General features: G+C 37.1%; 1 long non-coding RNA gene across 1 annotated transcript; it reads left to right on the top strand.

Annotated features, from left to right (window-relative positions):
• Nucleotides 1–3,339: 3,339 nt before the first annotated feature.
• Nucleotides 3,340–17,135, top strand: LOC143890784 (uncharacterized). Its single transcript, XR_013255247.1, has 3 exons — nucleotides 3,340–3,546; nucleotides 7,331–7,390; nucleotides 16,850–17,135. It is a non-coding gene; the product is annotated as an uncharacterized LOC143890784 (long non-coding RNA).
• The last annotated feature ends 2,116 nt before the right edge of the window (nucleotides 17,136–19,251 follow it).

Here is a 19,251-nt window from a genome sequence, read left to right as displayed (position 1 = left end):
ATCAAGCTGTTTCAACCAAGGTTTTAAATTTCGGTTTCGAAACCCATTTCGGACCCTAGCATTACCGAAATTTCGGTCGAAATTGAATACTCACGAAGGGTTAGGATGATGGCAATGAAATTTCTCACCATTTCAGGTAACATCAATTTCGGTTTCGGTGGATTTCGGTCGAAATTTAAAACCTTGGTTTCAACTAGGTATTTATGTTCAAAAATTTTCCAAGAATTTTGGCCAACTCTGTTATGAAGAATACAATAGATAACTGATCTTAAGAGAGTCCACTTTTGCTCTTTTCAGTTATATGAGTCCTCGCCTATGGTCTTGATTCTGTTTCATTTCCATTTCATTTTGATTAGTGAAGCGCACCGCTTTGGTGTTTTGTTTTGGAAAAGATGCTATAATTAGAGAATATTTTTTAATAATTTGTTTTAATAAGATCTAAAAAAAGTGACCAAAACATATAAGAAATTGTTATATGAAGCAAAATTAACAAACGCACATTTTATTACTTAAAACATTAAATTTAATTAGGAATCGAGATTCCCTTTGACATGAGAATTGGAATTGGAAAGGAATGTAATGTGAAGAAAAGGGGGCGGGGGGGGGGGGGGGGGAGAGATATCAACGCCCTAAAATAATCATAATCTCAACATGTCCACATGCAAATATAAAATAAGACAATCTCAAGTCTTACCGAACACAGAACTAGAAATTTAAAACAAATGCATAAAAGGAAACTAATCCTAAAATCACTAATACATCACTCCTTCTCTAGTTCACATCCTTGGCCTATCCTCTTGAATGTAAGTAGTGTCTGCATTTAAAAATGTATAGGGGATGAGTTTCGACCACAGAAACACAGCTGGGAAAAGAAACTTGTATGTTATTTAAAATCGTAACAAAAATAAGCTAATAATACTCTAATTAATACTCTTATAAATATTGACATATACTAATACTTATTAAAATATGGAACATCAATACAAACAACACATCTTACACTGCATCTGCAAATATAGAAGGTATGAGTTTCAACAACAGAAACTCAGCTGGGTAAAGAAACTTGTATGCCATTTAAAATCGTAACAATAATAAACTAATAATATTCCTATATATCTCCTTGCAAATATTAACATATACTAATACTTATTACTATATTGAACAGCATTACAAACAGCACATTTTATTGCATCTGAAAATATATAAGGGATGAGTTTCAAGTGCGGAAACCGAGCTGGGAAAAGAAACTTCTATGTCATGTGAAATCATAGAAAAAATAAACTAATAATATTCCAATTGATCTTTTTGTAAATATTAACATATACTGATACTTATTTAAATATGGAACAACATTACAAACAACACATTTTACATTGGATATTCTTTTATCAGTTTCACTTGGAATGCCATGATCCATGTATGCAATAAAACTTATGCAATATGTATCATATGAATATCACATCCCAATGCAACAATATGTACCTAGATGAGCTTAGTCTACAATGGTATGAATGCCAATACCCACCATTTGTACTACCTATGGGTGCAACTTGGGTCGGGCTCAACCCGAACCCGACGATTTGAAACCAATTTTTTGTCAGGTTGGGTTGATGCTAGGCCGGGTCGGGTTAGCATTAGGGTTGGGAACCCAAGTTTAATCCGAGTCGGGTTATGGTTGAGGCATTGGCAACCCAACCCGACAATCAACCCAAGATTTTTTATCTTTTTATCGCTTTTTATTGCTTTTAGTATAAGAATGAACAGTGCCGGAACCGAGTTTAGAAGCTTGATGGAGAAACATTCTGAAATGGACGAGAGGAAGAAGAAAAGAAGTTCTCTCCATCGTGATCAAAGATCATTCACGGCCTTTGATCAATTCCAAAGGTGGAGATGAACTAGAGGATAGTAAAAGGTGCGTTAAAGGACTGATGTTGACTTTGTGAAAAAATATGGAAGCAATTACAAACCCTAAAATGTTGGCGAAGAAGTCGAGGGCTATGTCAATACACGTGGATTTCTACAGATAAAAGATTAGAAACTTTGGTAGTGGTTTTCATAACTCCTTGTTTTTTATTTTTGCTTGGATTTTGCAGCAGCCGTTGGATTTGTTGTAATGTGTATCCCGGTTCAGAACATTGTTGTATGGGAGATGATTTTTGGGGACTATTTGTTCTTTGCGAAGTTGCAGAGATTTGATGGATGTTTCTCTTGGAAGGATTGGAAGGATTAAGAAATGCAAGGAGAGGATCTAGTTGGGTCAGGTCGGGTTAGGGTTGAGTTATTCAGGGGGCGGGTTGGGTTCAGGTTGACTCTTGTCGGGTTGAGGGTCGGGTTCGGGTTGAAGTAGGAATGCATCAGGTTGGGTTTGGGTTGGCCTCGACCAGACTCAACCCGGCCTGAGTTACACCCCTAGTACTACCCTTTTTTTACGGCTCATCACGACAGTGGTATAAGGTGTTATGTCAATGTATACTTTCATTTTCCATGGTTTTATTCTCAACTTCGTAAGTTGGGACCAAGCATGCCAATGTATCCTTTCATTTTTTTATGGCTGAGGAATCTGTGTTTGTATATTCTATTGGTTCTGACTTGTTATGTCACTATACACAATATGTACTTCTGTTGCTGACTTGTATACATAGATTTCCTTATCATGCTGTGTGATGCATGAGTAGTATTACAGTTGTGCATTTGACACTTAGTATACTTTGGTGGGGCCTTCGTGGCTTGTGCAGTATTCCAGTGCATGGGTTGCTTTGGGTGGGCTGTTGTAGCTAGTGTGGCATACCCGCATTTAGATGGCTCTATTATGAAGAATACAATAGATAACTGATCTTAAGAGAGTCCACTTTTGCTCTTTTCAGTTATGAGTCATCTCCTATGGTTTTGATTCTGTTTCATTTCCATTTCAGTTATATGAGTCATCGCCTATGAAAACCATGCATCGGGTGTGGCCCACCATTTTTGCCTCATGCTTTCGTAGAGTAGGCCCCGCAATCTCCACCGAGTACATGTATATATGGTGGGTCCACAATTTTACACGTCATTCTTTATTTTGATGGGGCTGGCCCATTTTTTAACACTGGTGCATGAGAATGCTTGCTTGTAGAGAAATGATATTCCCACACCCTTGATTCAAAACCTATCTTTGACTATCATGTGTGTTTTGGTTTTTCATAAGGTAATTTGTCTTTATACGTGTAATGACATTTTGTTCTCTTTCATTGAGTCAGACAAAAAAAAAATTAACATGGGTATTTTGGTCGCAAACGGATACCAAGACCTGATTTGCAAAATTCACTCAAACTTGATGACTCAATTTGCAAATTCTAAAAGGAAAAGACTCTATTTGCAAATAAAGCAAATTAGAAGACTTCTTTTGCAAAAATCCCAAATAAAGCAAAGTAGAAGACTCTATTTAATTCAAGCTTTTGTTATCCTCTCCTCCCTCTCGTGTCGATCCCTCTTCCACCCTCGTTAACCATTGGGTAAAGCTAATAGTCCATGTGAAGAACATATTCATGGTAGCCAAACTAGCCCATAGAGGTATGTTTTTCAGTTCTAGAGTCGAATAGAAATATTTATTTGAGAGACACTGATCTGTTTCATATTCCGAGTTGTCTCTGCCCATTGATTCGCAATTGTAATCTTCTTTCCACATGAACTGTTATATATATATTTTTTTAAAAACGAGGAATGATAGAGGCAAGGGTGCCCTTGAATAAGGAGCCGGAAAAGGGCCATTGATTGGTTCCACATCATTAAGTGTAACTGATTTTATCTTTACAATTGATTTTAAAAAGTAACAGAAAATGATTTGGATCCAATCTAGGGCCCTTTTCTGGCTCCTTATGCAAGGGCGCCCTAGCCTCTATCATTCCTCCATAAGCAAATTCCAAAAATCTATCATATTTTGGGTGGAGTTTTTTGTTTCCTTGTCGTTAATTCAAGCTTTTGTTACCCTCTCCTCTCTCTCGTGTCTTTCACCCTCCTTAACCATTGGGTAAAGCTAATAGTCCATGTGAAAAACATATTCATGGTAGCCAAACTAGCCCATAGAGGTATGTTTTTCAGTTCTAGAGTCGGATAGAAATATTTATCTGAGAGACACTGATCTGTTTCGTAGTGCGAGTTGTCTTTGCCCATTGATTCCCAATTGTAATCTTCTTTGCACATGAATCGTTATCTTTTCTTTTAAAAAAAAAAAAAGAGGAATGATAGAGGCAACTAGGAAAGGGCACCCTCGAATAAAGGGCATGAAAAAACACATAAGTCGAGGGCTATGTCTAGTCAAATAAAAAAACACATAACTTGATAGCAGTTTATCCCTCCATCTTGCAGCAGCCGTTGGATTTGTTGTAATGTGTATCCCGGTTCAGAACATTGTTGTATGGGAGATGATTTTTGGGGACTATTTGTTCTTTGCGAAGTTGCAGAGATTTGATGGATGTTTCTCTTGGAAGGATTGGAAGGATTAAGGAATGCAAGGAGAGGATCTAGTTGGGTCAGGTGGGGTTAGGGTTGAGTTATTCAGGGGGCGGGTTGGGTTCAGGTTGACTCTTGTCGGGTTGAGGGTCGGGTTCGGGTTGAAGTAGGAATGCATCAGGTTGGGTTTGGGTTGGCCTCGACCAGACTCAACCCGGCCTGAGTTACACCCCTAGTACTACCCTTTTTTTACGGCTCATCACGACAGTGGTATAAGGTGTCATGTCAATGTATACTTTCATTTTCCATGGTTTTATTCTGAACTTCGTAAGTTGGGACCCGGCATGCCAATGTATCCTTTCATTTTTTATGGCTGAGGAATCTGTGTTTGTATATTCTATTGGTTCTGACTTGTTATGTCACTATACACAGTGCGTACTTCTGTTGCTGACTTGTATACATAGATTTCCTTATCATGCTGTGTGATGCATGAGTAGTATTACAGTTGTGCATTTGACACTTAGTATACTTTGGTGGGGCCTTCGTGGCTTGTGCAGTATTCTTGGATAACTAGATATTCCAGTGCATGGGTTGCTTTGGGTGGGCTGTTGTAGCTTGTGTGGCATACCCGCATTTAGATGGCTCTATTATGAAGAATACAATAGATAACTGATCTTAAGAGAGTCCACTTTTGCTCTTTTCAGTTATATGAAGAATACAATAGATAACTGGTCTTGATTCTGTTTCATTTCCATTTCATAACATATTAGTAAAATAAAGAAAATTAATAGGGCTAAGATGGGTTTGTATAGGGTTTTTCATGTTTGGGAGGAAAAAAGGCGAAATATCCTTCAAACAATTTTAATACGGTAAAAAAATGGCAACAGGAAGAGTAAAGCAGTAAAAAAACCAAAAAAAGGACTGTTAAGGGGTGAAACTATTATTTATTTATTTTTATTTTGTGAATAAAACAGCTGAAACGGGCCGAAAAGTAATGTAATTCTGGCTGAAACAGAATAGAGAGTATTTTTGTTCCATTTTTCAAACTGGAATGAAATGTTTCAATCAAAATGAAATGAAATTGACACCTTAGGGGATTTTTTTTACTCGTAAAGGACCAAAATGCACTTATCTTTGAAAAGAGGAGAACCGCCTTATGGAAAAGTCCAAAAGACCCGTTAACCTTAGTGATCTAATTTGATTAGGGTGGGTCCCACCAACTCTGTGTAGGGAAAAATTGCCAATGGGGGACATCAAAATACGAGAATTGCCAACGGGAGGCACACTTTTGAAAAATTGTTAGAGGGACGAAATAGGGGTTATCAAGTCTCTAAAAGGGGGTTATGGACCCTCTAAATGGGGTTATCAAACTCTCAAAAGGGGATTATCAACCCTCTTTCACAATTTTTCAAAATTGTGTCCCCCGTTGACAATTCTAGTATTTTGGTGTCCCCAATTGGCAATTTTTCCTTCTATGAAAACCATGCATCGGGTGTGGCCCACCATTTTTGCCTCATGCTTTCGTAGAGTAGGTCCCGCAATCTCCACCGAGTACATGTATATATGGTGGGTCCACAATTTTACACGTCGTTCTTTATTTTGATGGGGCTGGCCCATTTTTTAACACTGGTGCATGAAAATGTTTGCTTGTAGAGAAATGATATTCCCACACCCTTGATTCAAAACCTATCTTAGACTATCAGTTCTAGAGTCGGATAGAAATATTTATCTGAGAGACACTGATCTGTTTCGCAGTCCGAGTTGTCTTTGCCCATTGATTCCCAATTGTAATCTTCTTTGCACATGAACGGTTATCTTTTCTTTTTTTTTAAAAAAAAAAGAGGAATGATAGAGGGAAGGGCACCCTCGAATAAGGAGCCGAAGAGGGCCCTTGATTGGTTCCACATCATTAAGTGTAACTGATTTTACCTTTACAGTTGATTTTAAACAGTAACCGAAAATGATATGGATCCAATCTCTGGCTCCTTATGCAAGGGCGCCCTTGCCTCTATCATTCCTCCATAAGCAAATTCTACCTCTAATACACAGTTGTATACATTATTCAAATCGAAAATGAAATATTTCCTCACCCATGATTCATGGTGGCTCTTTGCCTTTGCTTGAACACTTTTCTCAATAACTTCTATAGTTCGTTATAATTCCAAAAATGCTCTCAAAAACTGATTTAAAAAGTGCTAAGCAAAGAGTAGGGTGTTATTATTGAAACAATTGAGTGGAAATAGGCTTCCTCGACTATTTAAAGAAGCATTTAGTTTCTCACTTTTGCTGCGGAGTTGCCAGCTTGCCAATGTATTTTTGTAAACAAATGCTTCTATCTATCTATTACTATATAGCAACTGAGAAAATAGTCGATTTTTTTGAATTTTTCGGATGCTCTATCCTTTTCTCTTTCCTGTGCTTTTACCGCCCACCCGAACTCTAAATGAAGAATTCCATTTTTATCCCTCTCCTGGATGAATGGCTGAGGCACATGTTTGCAATCTTAGGATTTCCTCAAACTCTAATTTTTATTTTATTCTGGTACCTACTCTTATTTACTCTTTTTTTGGCCTTCGAGATGAAACATTTATGTGAATACTGTTCTTGCAATCTGATCAAATACACCTTAGCTCAATAAACTAAGTAAATGTCGTCTAATCTACCTCTAGCAAATTGTGTTTAGTATACCTAAGTGCAATTTTATATAATTTGTTCATGTTTTAAACCAATCCGGATGATCTTACAGAGCATGCTTTATATGGATACATTTAATAAAGGGCAGTGATAAATTTACCTCTTTGAAAGAATAATAACCCCTATTCCTTTCAAGGGTGTGAATTTATCACTGCCCTTAATAAATTTTTGGCCTTCTCCTTATTAATGCTCTCTTGTCCTCATTTCTCAGTAAACTTTCAGTAAAGAGAGAGAGAGAGGGAAGAAGAATAAGAAGAAGAAGAAGAATGGGGTACATATCTCTGCTTCTTTTTTCTTTCTTTTCATTAAATTTTGTTGTATGCGCTATTTTGCTTTGAATTTTCCATTTCTTTCCGTGTGAAAAATTAACTGCTGATTTATTAATACATATGTGATTAAGCCATATGCTTTAATCTGTGATATTTTTTTCCCTTGTTCTGCATTCTGTAGTGTGTAACAGTTCCTCTTAGCATTGATAAGTTATACTTGTTTTTAGGGTAAATTCAACCAACCATCTGCTGTTATTATGTAGAATTAAGTAGGAAGGTGATAATCATAATCCTTTCTTCAAAGTTATGAGAAGAGTCATGGATCTGATAGAGGCCAATACGTTTTTTTTTTTGGCATTCAAACCATTTTCCAGATTTGAATATATCTAGTATTGCCCTTTTTGGAGATTGCTGATAGCCATATGGAACTAAACTGTTTGACCCAAAACTAGCTAAATTTGGAGTTGGGTTTAGTGCTTCGTGAACCTGAACATATTTGCTCGTTTTCTATTTATTTTCTAGTGTACATGTTGTTTGCTTCATACGAGACATAATTTACCCTAGCAGTAACATGTACTTTAAAAGGGGGTATGTAGATGACACTAAATATTCTTTTTTTTGGCAGGATTTTGAATGTCGATCCAGCGACTGAGGCCCCCGTCCCAAAATCGGTGATTATTACCCTATCAGTGATTGTGGCACTGACGTTTACGGTTTTGGTGGGGTTCATTTTATACTACACTATCGCTGAGTATCGGGATCGGCGTCGACTTGTGCATGCTCTCATGGACGCTATGAACGAACTGCCGACGATTCAGTATTCACCACAAACCATGCAAGACGACGAGTGTCCCATTTGTTTGGAGAAATTTGAAGAAAGTAATACCAACCTTAAAAAGCTTACATGCAACCACATTTTTCACTATGATTGTATCTACAAGTGGATGGTATTACATAGATCGTGCCCTACATGCCGTCATGCCGTCAGTCAATTTAAATGTATAGTATATTATACTCATTCTAAGTAAAAATAAATAAAGATATCAACTTTACAAGTAATGTAATTATAATTTAAAGTGAATGTAATCATTTCAGTTTTAGTTTACCATTGGCTGATGTCGGCCAAACTTTCAAACCATTTGAATGGCATATATATATGAGAGAGAGAGAGAGAGAGAGATGGTTGGAAACGACAAAAACAAGAGGGTGACAGTAACAAACATCCACAATAATGTCATATTTTCCTTTTCAAAACTGAATAGAATGAAAGGAAAAGAGGAGTAATTCATGGAATGAGCTATTCTTCATAATCATTCATGAAAACCTTCTGTGACTAAGTCTTTGGTTTTGGATTTTTCACTGTGCGAAGGTTAAAAAGTAGCCAAACGATCTACGACCAAAAACTTTAATATCTTAAAAAGTACACGAAGTTACGCAATTTTCATATTATAAAAATACCCATAGTCAATGCTTCCAGGCCTAGGGAGAAGAAAAGCTGTCACTATAGATGTGAGCCATATTGAAATCACGGTGAGCTATAGAAAATATTGCAGGATATAGAGTTGGAATGTGATTGATTTTTTCTACGACAAACACCACATGTTAGAATTTTGAGTTTTAAGAATATAAAAAAGAGATTCGCTAGGGGCCATCGCAGAAGGCATTTCGCTGAAGGACTGTTGCACGAGAGTGCAGCCATCTCAGATGAATTAAATGAATTAGAAAAAAAGCAAGGGCACCCGCACCCTTGGACATTCTCCAAGATGTTAGACAAGATCTTGGATATTGGGGAGGGCCACCCAGTTCTGTACCCTTATACTCGGGGTCAGCTAATGAAGAGGCCAATTGTCTTGCTTGAGTTGATCACCCTTCGCTAGGGATATACGTCTATTCACCTCTTTGATTGTGATTGTTGTATCATCTTTTTCTCCGTCCCTTATTCTCTAGCTTCTCTCAACCTCCTCGGTTGTGAGTCAGTATTTAATCATTAATAAAGTTGCATCATTTAAAAAATAGTTAGAGCCTAAAAATGTGAGGTATTTAGTAAAGAATTTTACATTTATAAGGTATTAAATAAAGGGCAACAGAAGATCCTTTACATTTATAAGGTTCTAAATAACCTTTTAAGGCCATACAAGTTTAATTCCCCATCACCTAAAGTCTTCATACACCCCTTTAAATTAGGCATGGCACCCATTCAATCTAGCACACCTAAGAGGAATGGTTTGCATTACCAAAGTGGTGGAACTCACACGAGACAAGCTGACATGGTGGAATTAAAGTTCCTCAATTTTGTGGGTGTCATTACCAAGCCACATAGGATGAATTAAATGAATAAGACAAAAAGTGAGCCTACGTGGCTGCTCTCTCATGCAACAGCTAGTCCCTAAAATGCCTTCTGCAGTGGTCTCTAGCAAATCCCTTATAATTAGGGGTCAATGGACCCTAACGGTCTGATGGATCCGAACGTTAATGGCAAGGTTTTAAAATTATTTTTGCCGTAGACCTAGAGGTAGCCACAAAATCCGAAAATCCGACGGAGGGTCCTGGATCCGAATGTACGAATATAAGCTTTATATTTCACTAGTATATTATACTCATTCTAAGTAAAAATAAGAAAAGATATCAACTTTACGAGTAATATAATTGTAATTTAAAGTGAATGTAATCATTTCAGTTTTAGTTTAACTAGCCTTCTTTTCCATTGGCTGATGTCGGCCAAACATTCAAACCATTGAATGGTATATATGAGAGAGAGAGAGAGAGAGAGAGAGAGAGAGAGAGAGAGAGAGAGCTGGTTGGAAACGACAAAAACAAGAGCGTGACAGTAACAAACATCCACAATAATTTCATACTTTCCTTTTCAAAACTGAATAGAATGAAAGGAAAAGAGGAGTAATTCATGGAATGAGCTATTCTTCATAATCATTCATGATCGGATGATAGTTATGACGGGAGAACCAGACATGCTTGAAATAGGGATTCAAGAAGGCGACTATTGTACAAAAATTCAATCTAAGACACGGAAAGACCAAATCCCAATTATCAATCCTAACGCTCTAAAACTCTATTTGAATATCCCAAGAGTGAATCAAACTTGTTTATGCCTCTCATCCTCTAAGATTAGGATTTGGATCATTAGGCTCAATTTGTACATCTTCTACAAATCTTGTAAACCCTTGTGAGGGATTTTTTGTTCTTCCTTTCGTACTCAAGAACCTTGTATTAGGTGAGTGTTCGGAGAAGCAGAGCCCACTCTCCGTGGTGAAGATTGCCACCAAGGATAAAGGCATTCGGAATTGTAATCGGCATTGATCTTCGCCGAAGTTAAGAAGATCGAATAGTGAAGCCATCAACGAGTTTGGTTGGTGGAGTGGAGTAGGCCTTGTGTGTTTTAAGAATATAAAAAAGAGATTCGCTAGGGGCCATCACAGAAGGCATTTCGCTAAAGGGCTGTTGCACGAGAGTGCAGCCACCTCAGATGAATAAAATGAATTAGAAAAAATCCGTACTCCTATGTGGCTGCACTCTCATGCAATAGCCCTTCGGCAACCTTCTGCTATGGTCCCTAGCAAATCCCTATAAAAAAAAAGTGCTATTTAAGAACATAATTCGTGTAATAATCACGTATTTTAATTTCATGGGTTAAAAACAAGGTCATAGCTTAACGTAATCAAGTAGCTAGCTCAATGGCCAAGGCTTTGTTCTTCAGCCCGGAGGTGATCGAAGGTTTGATGCTAGCTTACCTACCAAAAAAAAGCAAGGGCACACGCACCCTTAGACATTCTCCAAGATGTTAGACAAGATCTTGGATATAGGGGAGGGCCACCCAGTTCTGTACCCTTATACTCGAGGTCAACTAATGAAGAGGCCAATTGTCTTGCTTGAGTTGATCGCCCTTCGCTAAGGATATACGTCTTTTAACCTCTTTGATTGTGATTGTTGTATCATCTTTTTCTCCTTCCCTTATTCTCTAGGTTCTCTCAACCTCCTGGGTTGTGAGTCAGTATTTAATCATTAATAAAGTTAGAGCCTAAAAATGTGAGGTATTTAGTAAAGAATTTTACTTCTAAAATGTTTAATAGCTATAGAAAAATTGGCATGTATAAGATATTTAATAACTAAGATATTTAGTTAAAGGAAACTTTACAGTTATAAGGTATTAAATAAAGGGCAACAGAAGATCCTTTACATTTATAAGGTTCTAAATAACCTTTTAAGGCCATACAAGTTTAATTCCCCATCACGAAAAGTCTTCATACACCCCTTTAAATTAGGCATGGCACCCATTCAATGTAGCACACCTAAGAGGAATGGTTTGCATTACCAAAGTGGTGGAACTCACACGAGACAAGCTGACATGGTGGAATTAAAGTTCCTCAATTTTGTGGGTGTCAATACCAATTCCCTGTCATTACCAAGCCACATAGGATGAATTAAATGAATAAGACAAAAAGTGAGCCTATGTGGCTGCTCTCTCATGCAACAGCTAGTCCCTAAAATGCCTTCTGCAGTGGTCTCTAGCAAATCCCTTATAATTAGGGCTCAATGGACCCTAACGGTCTGATGGAGCCGAACGTTAATGGCAAGGTTTTAAAATTATTTTTGCTGTAGACCTAGAGGTAGCCACAAAATCCGAAAATCCGACGGAGGGTCCTGGATCCGAATATTAGATGACAAATGTACGAATATAAGCTTTATATTTCACTAGTAAAAATGCACGTCCTATCTATTTAAAATTTAAATGATAGCATAAGAGGATCTTCTGCTGCTGAGAAATATCCTTAAAAAGGATTCAAAACATGCTTTTTGAATGATTTGTAACATACCTTTTTTTCTGCTAAGCAAGGGAAGCTATGGCTGAAAGTAACAATTTGAAGATATTGAAGCCACTGTAACAGTTCAAGTAACTGGATATATGGATATCATCACATCTAAAGGCAGAATGAACCACAGATATATCAAAGTGGACTTGATTTAAGACCAAATAATCTCAGACGAATCATCTGGGTATTTTTAAAATTAGGGGATTTGTCTTATTCAGCTGAGATGAGTAATCTCAGCAGATTTTTTCTTATTCATTTAATTCATCTTAGGTGACTGCCCTCATGATCCATAGAATTCTTATCCCGTACTTATGGAAATGTAGTACTTAAGATCATGATCCATAGAACAAACTAAACATAAAAATTACATATGATTTGTATTAACTCAAGGATTATACTCAATCTAACAATATTAGAACAACTTTCTTAACTAAAAAAGAAAAAGTGGCGCTAGCCAATCTTACACGGGATTAAAATCATACATTTAATTCAGAAACTTGACGCTAAGAATTGCGAATGGCATTGGCAGCAACAGCACTTACAAGAATAGACTCTTCGAGATCACAAATGGATTTTTTTTTAAATGGTGGAAAATGCTAGTTGTTGAAGATGACAGATGGTTTGGCTTAGCTTCTCAACCTCCACAACCATTTGACGATTAGTTTTATCAAGAAACAAAAAACTTCATCAATAAAGGGAGCATGCTGTAGTATGTTTGTATGTCTGTGTGCCATTAGATATGTGTATGCATAAATATTAATGTTAATGTGCTTCTCCGTCAACATCTCCAACTACAAGGAAAGCAACCTCACTTACATCCAAAGCTCTTCCTTCAAGCAAAAGAATACACCATGCAAGTACTGAATGAAAACATAGAGGTTTAAGAAAGGAAAAATTTATGGAGAACAAGCGAAGCACAACAGCTGCAAGTAAATAAAAAAGGCAGTGAAAATTTTTATGTATTGGCCAGTTTTAGAGTGTAATTAAATAATTTATTGGGGAACTCATATTGGCCATTGATTATAGCTCCTAACAGTAAGAAAAATGCATTGGGTGAGGCCCTTGAGCATGGGCCAAATGCACTTTGATACAATAGATGAACAGTTCAGAGGCCTAAACATTGGCTTTGAAATAATATATGTTTTAACATGATAAGTAAAAACGATAAGCAGAGTAGCAAAATATTGGTTCATTTTTTATAAAGAATGCTTTGAACACTTTCTCTATGCAAAGCATGCATGCTTACAGTTTGTTACCAAAACACTGTAGTGTAACAATAGGCATGACTACATGGTACCATTTAAAAATAAGGCACGATTACATGGTAAATAGTTTAAAAAAATTAAAATGTCAAGCCAACATGATAGAGATAATATATGTTTTAACAGGATAAGCAATCCACGAGGGGAAAAGGAATCAAGAGTTAAGGTTCCCAAATAATCCGAGACAAACCCATAGAAAAAAAAATGATGAGGTAAAAACGCAAGAGGAAGAAAACCATTCAAAAAGCATGACAAACAATTCAAGAGGTGAAAAAGATCCAACATTTAAGGTTTCCCAATCATTACAGACAAACCCATAAAAAAGAATAGTTTATAACCCAAAAGAAAGAAAAACAATTCAAAAAAGATAATAAGCAATTGAAGAGGGAAAAGGAGCCAAGAGTTAAATTGCGCAAATCATCAGAAACTCATAAAAAAAGATGAATTGAAAACCCAAAAGTTAAGTTCCCAGGCTTTGGATCTTTCACTTCAAAGATTATGACCCATTATCAAGCTAAAGCGTCGATTTTTGTAGTTATTTATCTTATACACGGGATGTATGTTCGGCATGGAACCTAGACCACTTGGGTCATCAGAAAGATGTTTTACAAGTTCAATGGTCTTGATTGCACATTTCCCCATATGCAATTCTAGAATTGATCATCACCCTGAGCTCTAGGCTGATGAGAATTGTAACATTTTTTAAAATAGTATATTGAAGCAATTGTAGTATCCAATTTATCATCCAAAATGTAGAAGGAATCAACATGCAAACTAAAATAAAAACTGATAGCCCAATACCTACGAATAGTTTGAAAGAAGAAGGCAGGCTCCTCTTTTCTTTAGCCCAAAATATGTCCATCTTTTTGAAATATATAGTCCTGGATCTATAAAATGATTGGCCTTGCTCTTCGATACCAGAAAGTACATAATGAAGAAAAGGTTGAATAATTTTTTCATGTCTTCAAGAGCAAAAAGAGACTCACAAACATTAATATTGTAGATTTACAATCACCTAACAAATGAATACGCTGACATGAATGAGCATGAAGGAAGTACAAGCTATGAGAAATTCCATGTCATTGTGTTCATATAAAAGGTCATATCAATGAAAGAAGGGGCGTGCAAATAATTATCTGGTGGTGGTGGTGATAAATCATAAATTAATAATTAAATTATCAACAAACAATGGAATCAATTACTAAAAAGGAGAAAGAGAAAGGAAACTCTGTAAGTGAACTATAGCAACTAACCATTCAAAACAGAAATATATAGCAACTCAAATATAGTAGTTGTTTTACAGTGAAGAATTACTAAATAAATGTCAATCAATTTGGTCCCCTACAACAGCAAGTGGAAAAAAGTGGGATTCTAACTCATTTGGGCCAAATTTGGAGAAGATCACAATGAATCTTTGGTTGATTGTCAGGCTAGACAAATCATGTATTCATGGGTTGTAGCAACCAAAATCTGGATATTAGGGTTCGAGGCTCTAAAAAATTATGAACATAAAGCCTTGTAGCATGAAAAGATAGAAGAGGACCTCTTACATAAGATGAAGAGAATTTTGACTCACATTTCCAATCGGGAAAACACTTCAATGAATAGGGCACCAAAGCTCTCAAAGACAATTCCAACAGTTAAAGAGGGTTTCTGTCACTTAGAAATTTCCAAAGAAACAAAGATGAATTAGCAATAATGGTAGTCAATCAAATGAAAAAGATGTACTCCAATGGAAACACATGTCCAATGAAGATCCATGACAAAAAGAAAAATAATAAAGCCAAATATCCGCACAACACAATTTATACATTCACATAGGCCCAAACCCATTATTCATAAAACCCATTATCCATTATACGTTCACATATTCCACAACCAACGTAATGTTGGAGCACGTCCTATAAATCACCCATGTAACGACATCTCATTAATGCATTACATATTGCAAATAGTGCAATCATCTGATTTTTAAGCATATATTTCTCTACCAAAAACTATCAAAAGAAATTCCTTTTGTTATTTACCTTCATGCATTACACATTGATGAATCTCAACTTATTTGCTGATAACCAAGCAACTTGGAGATTTCAGACTAAATTTCTTCACATCTAATCAACTATAACTAAGCAAATAAATCAGAGAAACCAGAGTCTGTTGTATCTTTCTAACGCAATTGTCAGAAAAGTAGAAACAAAATCAGCAAAAAATCTAATCCCAACCCAAACCCTAATGAAGAGAAATAAACACAAATGCAAACGGAAAGAAAATAAATAGAGATAAGCCTGATCTTGATTATTGCTACGAACCTCTTTTATCCTGAGAACCTTCGGTTGTGCTGCTATTCAGTTTGCTCTATTCCGAATTCAAGGAATTGAGATCTTTTTGCATAGCCTTCTCCCACTGTTCCTTATGCTTATGTGTCATAGCTTCTTTGAAGTTTTCAGGTTTAGCTTCTGTGAGAGTCACATTTTCTCACTTTTGGTGCAAGTGAGAAAATCTCAAAGCATTTTGTAACTAAGGCATATGATTTCTCCGAGTACCTAAAATAGAACCATTAATTGCTTAATAGATCATTCGCGGGGTTGCATTTGATTGGTAACCACCTGGTTATCTAACATCAGATGGACAGTCAAGATCCTTCACATATGGGGCCCACTATGTAATAGTGGGCGTAGCTTCATATAGAAGCTCCAGATCATGTTGATGTGTCTCCATCAAAGCTCTCCCATTAATTGCTTAATAGATCATTCGCGGGGTTGCATTTGATTGGTAACCACCTGGTTATCTAACATCAGATGGACAGTCAAGATCCTTCACATATGGGGCCCACTATGTAATAGTGGGCGTAGCTTCATATAGAAGCTCCAGATCATGTTGATGTGTCTCCATCAAAGCTCTCCCATTTCCACTGCAATTAAAACAAAATGATAGAGGAGGAAGAGAGTGCAATGTTTGAAAATGATGTAAAATAGAAGAGAGAAAATGTGGAAATAAGAAATATTATAAAGGGAGGAAAAAGAGAGCGAGAGAGAGAGAGAGAGAGAGAGAGAGAGAGAGAGAGAGAGAGAGAGAGAGAGAGAGAGAGAAGAAGAAGAAGAAGAAGAAGAAGAAGAAGAATTCATGAGGTAAGTTCTACTTATTGTTGGATTATAAGGGCCATTTATCTTATCATGCTTGGTCCATGAACAAAGTTGCGAGGTATGTTTTACTTTTTTTTCCTGTAGTTTTATTTCTATTGACATTTCTTAAATTTTCCTATTTGGATTATAAGGGCCATTTATCTTATCATGCACTGTTTGTTTGGTATTTTGACAACCGATAGGTCTTATGGCATTTGAGTGACTCCAAATATTGTTTTTTTTTTTACCAGGAATATCCCTTTTGAGTACCACCTCCCAAGTATCCCAGTAATGGTTGCGACAGCAATAATTATGTTTTTGGGGGTGTTCCTTATCTACTTTGCCGCTAAGTATTGGGATCAACTCATGAGCGCCTACAAGGTGATAAAATTGCCCACGATCCACTATTCAGCAGTAACAATGTGAGAAGTCGATTGTTCAATTTGTTTGGATAAATTTGAAGAAATACACAGGAAATAAAGACGGTGATTCTATTATATACTTGACTTAAGTTGTTTGATTTTGAAGGTCATTTAATTTTTGTCAGGGTCAACCAGGAAGACAAAAACATCATCCTCTCTTTGCAACTTGTAAATTTGATTTGGTTTTTTAGCTTATTCAATTTAGGTCTTGGGCCATCCAAGAAGACATGCATCTCAGGATCTTCAATTTGTGTTATGATCACGTCTACACTATATGGAAATCCCTGCACTTCCTGGATACAACCCAAATTAGCAAAATCTGAACAAGCCACCCCAAAATATAATTTCTAGACACCCAACAGTAAGAAAAGAAAAACCTATGAAAAGAAAAACCCATGTGAAACGAAACCCATTCCAAGTGTAATTCTGTTTTAAATCAAAAACAAAAAAATTAATTTTGTTATGTCAGTAGCCAAACATGATTCTGATTCCGGAATCAGAATGAGGATAAAAACAGAATCAAGAAAAAGAATAAAAATTAAGAAACGAAACTATAATTTTGCCAAATGCGCCCTTAATATTCCATGGAAAAAAATTCATGGCGGCCAAATATGGCCTGAAATATATAGTTTTTTTGCCTTGTTTTTCAGCCACTTATCTCTCTCCCTCTCTCTTCACTCATGCCTTCTCGAGCCTCTTCATCTCCAGCCCTCCCCATCTCTTGCAACTTTTTTTTTGATGTATGTGTGTGTATGGGGTGGATAAATAGAATACAAAAAAATGGAGCGATGCACGGGGCTGATGAGGCTCCAGTACAACACCCAAGAGATCCACATGGGATTGATTACAGAGGCATTAGGGGAAGGGAGGAGGCCAACACATGGTAGTGGTGGACCTGATGTTGGGGAGCCAGGGGGGGTCGCATCTTGCCGTCCCTCTGGCTAGGCACGAGACGGTGGCCCAGGATGAGTATAAGAGGTTGCGCTTAGACAAACATTTGAAGTTGGCGAGGGAATCCTATACTGTGTTGCCTTCTCGAAATTGATGTTGGCAGCTTGGTGAAAGAAGAGCAAGAAGGGCTCGGATCTCCTTCCATAAGTCTTGAATGGCCCACGGAATTTAGCCTTTACCATATATGAGGTCAATTAAGACTTTGCTATCGAATCCTACAATTATCTTAGACATTTTGAATGCGGAGCAACATCTAAGCCCGTCTAAGAGGTGTGGATCCCGATCCCGAGATTGGTGAGAGACGAGCTCCCAATGGCCTCCAAGATCTCCACAAGTGAAGGAGAGCTCTATCAAGGAACTCTCGAAAGAGTACCTCTCACAGCATGAGTGGCGATGTATATGAGATACCTCTTGATTCGGGGACTAGCCCGGAACCAATACGTACCTAAAATAAAGAAGAGTCGTCATCTAGAGAAGTCGGCCCCGAAACCCAAAAGATACTGTGTTGCAACGGATAACAAGAGATAAAAAAGGTTCGTGCCTGGTGACGAATGAGGAAGGTCCGGAGAGCACCCCCACCCGCCCGAGTGCAAGCACTCGGTCTCTTATGCCATTTTTATTAACTTTGAAGAATTTTGGGTGAAAATCATGTGAAATGGGAACAGGTATCCCTGAGAAGACGTCTGCCTAAACATGCATGACTCGGGGTTTAATAGAGAAAAATAAACATTCAAGTCTTAACTCATCATATCTAATCCTAACTCATCACATCTAGGAAAGCAGTAACAAACGCATGCACAACTACGACTAAACAGAATATAGCAGATATGATAAGCTGGAAACAGTAAAGCAATAAAGGAGCTACAACTAAGCAATATAATCAAGAAGTAATAAACTGGTAATCGGTAAAGAGCTACAACTAAGCATGTGATCAGGAGATAACAAACAAGCAAACAGTAAAGAACTACAGCTAAGTATATGAGAGCTACAACCAAGCATGGGATCAAAATAAGTAAGCAGGTAAATGCAACAGCTAAGCATATGAGTAAGCAAATAAGGAAATGATCTCAGTCTGAAAGAAAACATACAGTCATAGTCCTATGTAAGAAACAGTGATGACCACAACCACAAACCTTAAAATATTAACAACAAACCCTAACACTCTAATTGTTTTTCAGGCCCAAATCTTTGGATGGTCTGATGTTCATCCAAGCCGCCTACGTATCCCCGCCTCTTAAGGAATCAAGGCTACGTAGTTTTCGCACCTATTCTAAACTACA

The sequence above is a fragment of the Tasmannia lanceolata genome, unplaced genomic scaffold (genome assembly GCF_043159265.1).
Source record: "Tasmannia lanceolata isolate RefF3 unplaced genomic scaffold, GAP_Taslan_0.1 ptg000013l, whole genome shotgun sequence".
NCBI lineage: Eukaryota > Viridiplantae > Streptophyta > Magnoliopsida > Canellales > Winteraceae > Tasmannia > Tasmannia lanceolata.
Note: the sequence above shows the minus strand (reverse complement) of the source record. Positions and strands in the feature narration are given on the sequence as shown.